This window comes from Benincasa hispida, chromosome 10, assembly GCF_009727055.1.
Source record: "Benincasa hispida cultivar B227 chromosome 10, ASM972705v1, whole genome shotgun sequence".
Lineage (NCBI taxonomy): Eukaryota > Viridiplantae > Streptophyta > Magnoliopsida > Cucurbitales > Cucurbitaceae > Benincasa > Benincasa hispida.
The window spans coordinates 20,783,233-20,788,888 of record NC_052358.1 but is presented as its reverse complement, the minus strand read 5'-3'; positions in this window follow the sequence as shown (position 1 = coordinate 20,788,888).

Genomic DNA, 5,656 nt, shown 5'->3' with positions numbered 1-5,656 from the left:
TTGCATATTTAATATCTATTAAATTTCTAATATAAATACAATATTTTATTATCGTGCTGCCATGACAAATCTAACAAAATTAGAATTTGTCTCCCTTTATATTACTGACAGTAATAATTTGCCATGGGTACTTGATGCCGAAATCCATTTGGATACTACGAATCTTGAAGAGACTATTAAAGAATGAAATACACCATCCAGTCAGGACAAAGCAAAGCCTATGATTTTCCTTTGTCATCATCTCTATAAGGGATTGAAAATGGAGTATCTTGTGGAAAAAATTGAAAGAGAGGTATGATCATCAAGAAATGGTTATTCTTCCTAAAGCTCGTTATGAGTTGAGGCTACAAGATTTCAAATCCATAAGCGATTACAACTCCGCATTATTAAAATTAGTTCAAAATTATTGTTATGCAGAGAGAAAATTACTAATGTTGATATGTTAGAGAAGACATTTTTTACATTTCATATCTCGAATATTTTCCTGTAGCAGCAATCTCAAGAGAAAGGTTTTAAACAATATTCTGAACTAATTTCATGTCTTGTCGTGGCCAAACAAAATAACAAGTTATTAATAAAAAATTATGAATCTCGAACAATTGGGACAACTCCATTCCCTGAAGTGAATGCTGTAAATTTTAATAATAATCGTGGTCAAGGTTGTGATCGTGACAGAGGAAGAAATAATTATTATTTTCGTGGTGGTCGTTCTAATCATTCAAATTTCAAAAGAACCACACTAAATGATTATCACAAAGGAAAAGCTCTACAAAATAAGAGTTCAAAAAGTGTTGAAAATAAATGCTTCAGATGTGGAATGACTGGGTATTTGCCACGTAGCTGTTGTATGTCAAAAGACTTAGTTGATCTCTATCTAACATCTCTGAAGGAAAATGAGAAAAATGTGGAAGCAAATTTTGCATACCAGAATTATGACATATTTGACCCACCCCATATGAAAAACTTGGATGTGACGGACTTCTTTGAATCTCTTGAAGAGAAAATTGGTAGAATTGATGGAACACCAAGCGTTTCCTTTGACTTTGAACATATCTAGACTTAATGTCCTTTTTTTTTATTCATGTCCATGTTTTATTCCCCTTAGTAGATGTTAACCTTTGTATATTCCAAATTTTGTTTTTCTTATTGTAATTATTTTCTTTTAATGAAGAAAACTGGATCATTTTCATATGTTAGGTGACTAAAAAATGAGTAAAGAAGATCTATGTTTGGCAGACAATGTAACTATGCATACAATACCTAAAAGTAGAAAATATTTTTCAAAACTGAAAAATACTGGAAGCAAAAGTCAATACAATATCAGGTTTTGTAAACCTAATTGAAGGGTTTGTAAAAGAAAATATTATTTTGCCTTGAGGAACAAAATTTACCATAGACAATGCATTGTTCTCTAGTCAATAAAAAAGAAATCTACTTAGTTTTAAAGATATACGTTGCAATGGTTATCATATTGAGACTGATAGAAAGAATAATATGGAATATCTTTATATCATATCTATTGGGTTTTATGTCCTAAAAACTCGCAGTTTGTAAAATAATAAACATTTCCTATTATCAATATACTTGTTATTGATCTCATAAATTGTATGAAAGTCTAAATCCAATAAACTAAGACCCATGACTATTGTATGAGTACTTGAACTTTATGTGGAGACATAAGAGCAGATTGGGTTTGAGTAAATAAATAGTCAAAATGATCTATGGTACATGAATGAAGTTGGGTACCTTATTCTGGTAACACCATTGGATGTGGCCTACTCTGTAGTTGTTACAAAGAGTTGTAAAGTGCTACATACAATGTGATCCTAATTCGTACATGTTATGACATGAGGAGTGGGGACGTCCTATGCAATGAGTTTACATAAGATCAAGACCAAGAAATAAGTCATTCTTACTTTATAATGTTGTTTACTATTTACGACTGACTATTTCACCTAGATGACCTAGGTAACTTGATTTTAATCCTAAGCTAACTATGAACTCCTATTTATTCGGGATTGCCTTTAGATTTGCATAGTTGAGGGTTGGCTCAACAACGCCGACTCAATAAGACTCCCATTTCAGGGATAAGATCGGATAGATAGCTAGGGACATAGGGTGCAAGACGGAGTTCACACCTACCCGATTTAGGAATAGGAGAAAGGTTGTTCTCTCAAGTACTGAATCCAGGTCTTGAAACAAAGGGCCCCACCCTGTCACTCGGTTGAGAGAGTTTGGTTTAGTGATTGGATCACAAACCAGTTGATCTTAGAGGATCAGTGGGGACTTGAGGAATAAGACGTAATCTCGGGGATAAAATAGATATTTGACTCAACCGTTATTACGAACAACTTGTGAAGGGTCGACTTGCTGATTATGGTTAAATCATATAGACATAATATATCTACAGTGGGGGGAGTGCAATTATGGGCTTTAGTGAAGTGACCCATTAGTTAACCAATGGAGATTAATTTGGTCTAATGAATTTAGCCAATTAATCTCAGATCGTTAGAGCCCATGATCTGTAGGTCCGCAAGGTCCCCCTACTTGCTCGTAACGAACTAGCTCTAGAATAGCGTGATAAGTTAATTTGAAACGTTTAAATTAGAATTAAGGGATTTAGTAATTATATGAGATATAATTATATGTTTAATTTTAGAATTAAACGGAATAGGAGAATTTATATATTTAAATATATAAAGATGGATATGTGTTACGATTAATTTAATATTTGATATTAAATTAATTAAATTTTATTTAATAATTAATTTATGAAATTAATTAAATTTTCATTTTTAAAATCAAAATAGATTTTATAAAATCAAATTTTGATTTTTAGATAAAATTGAAAAATTGGAAAACCAAAAACACACAAAATGAAAAAAAAGAGTTTTTCCATTATCCATTACCTAAGTAGCTCACACATGAAAAATAAACATTGCCTTGTCTTCTCCAAGCATGAGCTACAACTCATGCAACTCTTCTCTTTGTATGTTGATCCGCAATATAATGAAGAGATTGGAGTGAAAATTGGGGATGCAATCCATAGAGAATTTTAGAGAAATTTTGGTTTGAAGAAAGGTTCTTCAACAAGGTTGGTGCAGCGAGCATTTCTCCTTCTACCATTGATTCAAGCTTGTTTTGAGTCCCACAACTCAATCTAGAGCACCAAGAGAATAGTGAGGAAGATCTTGAGGTGGTTTACAGCAAGATTTGGAGAAGATAGCAGCTGGTGAAGGAGCTTTGAAGAAGTTCTACAAGAGATATGTTTTGAAACTCATTTTTTTCTGCAAAAGCATGCTTTATATTTTGCCAAAATTAGTGAATTTTAGTGCTTAGATGATCCTTGTGCTTCCGCTACTGTTGATACAATCCTACAATATCTACTGTCTCATATACAAAAAAAAATACTGGAAGAGTTATCTAATTTATCTTCTAGATTATATTATACTTGTATACGAGTAATTAAAACATATGCAATAATGAGCCTGAAGTTCATGAATCCAAACACATTTAAAATTTAGCATGATAGATTAGGTCATCTAGGGTCCATAATGATGAGAAGAATTATTGAGAATTCAAATGGACATCCATTGAAGAGCTAGAAGATTCTTCAATCTGATGAGTTATCATATAATGCCTGCTCTCAAGGCAAATTAATCATTAAGCCATCACCATCAAAGTGGGGACTAAATCACCTGCATTTTTAGAACGAATTCATGATGATATATGTGGACCTATTAACCCGCTAAGTGGACCATTAAATATTTTATGGTATTAATAAATGCATCTAGCAAATGGTCACACTTGTGCTTATTATCATGTTGAAAACTTGCATTTGCAAGATTACTTGCTCAAGTAATTAAGTTAAGAGCACAATTTCTTGATTATACAATTAAGATCATTCGTCTTGATAATACTGATGAATTTACATCCCAAGATTTTGATAATTATTGTATGTCAATTGGATAAGTGTTGAACATCCTATAGCTCATGTTCATATACAAAATTATTTAGCAAAATCATTCATAAAACATTTGCAGTTAATTGCTAGACCATTGCTTATGAGAGCTAAGCTTCCTACATCTGTATGGGCATATTAGGCCAGTATCTTATCATAAGTACCGCCACTACAATTAGCTTTTGGCCATGAGCCAAATATTTCCCATCTAAGAATTTTTTTTATATGCAGTATATGTTCCAATTGCTTTACCACAATGTATTAATATGGGTCCTCAAAGGAGGTTAAGAATATATATTGGATATGATTCCTCTTCAATTATCAAATATCTTGAACTCCTAACGGATGATGTATTTACTGCACGATTTGTTGATTGTCATTTTAATGAGACAAATTTTCTAACATTAGGGGGAGGAATTAAGAAGTTGGAAAAATAAATTACATAGAATGCATTGTTATTGTCTCATTTAGATCCATGTGCAGATCAATGTGAACTTGAAGTTTAAAAGATAATTCATTTGCAAAATAGAGCAAATCAGTTACCAGATGCATTTATCGATGCAAAGAAAGTAACTAGGTCACATATACTAGTTACAAATGTTCCATTGAAAATTGTTATCCAAACACAATAAGTTTCACTAATGAATCTAGAACACGCCAGAAGTGTGGAAGACCAGTGGGTTCTAAAGATAAGATTCTCAAAAAAAAAAAAAAAAATTAATAGTCAAGAAGATTTGGTTGAGGATGTAAATACCCATTAATTAATTCATGACATGACTAATGAGGGAGATGGAATATAAAAAAATAATAATGAGATTTCAATAAACTATGTCATGACAGGAAAAAAATGGAACTAAACTCATGTAGTTATTGACAACATTTTTGTAATAATGTTGCTTTTGATATCATATCTGAAAATGAGGATTCTGAACCAAAATTTGTTGAAAAATGTTGACATAGAAAAGATTGGCTTCAATAGAAGCAATCAAGGCAAAATTAAACTCATTTTCAAAATGTTAGGTTTTTGGACCAGTAATCTGAACACCAGAAGGTGTCAAACCTGTGGGATACAAATGAGTATTTATGAAGAAAAGAAATGAAAATAATGAGGTCACAAGATATAAAGCAAGACTAGTTGCACGAGGTTTTTCACAAAGACCTGGTATTGATATTGAGGAAATGTATTCTCCGGTGGTGGATGCAATTACACTAAGATATTTAATTGGTCTGATTGTGTTTGAAAGTTTAGATATGCATCTTATGGATGTAGTCACAACATATTTATATGGATCTCTTGATAATGATTTTTGTATGAGAATCCCATAAGGATTCAAGGTACTTGAAAAATATAAATCAAATTCTCTGGAATTATATTCAATAAAGTTACAAAGATCACTATATGGATTGAAACAATCAGGGCGAATGTGGTACAATCGCCTGAGTGGATATTTATTGAAAAAATGATATCAAAACAATTCAATATGTCTATGTGTTTTTATAAAGAAATCACAGTCAGGACTTGCTATTATAACTGTATAAGTTGATGACTTGAATGAATATAATTAGGACTCTTGAAGAGCTTTCAAAGGCAATAGAACATCTTAAGAAAGAATTTAAGATGAAAGATCTTGGAAAAACAAAATTTTTCCTTGACTTACAAGTTGAGCATTTAGCAGATGGGATTTTTGCATCAGT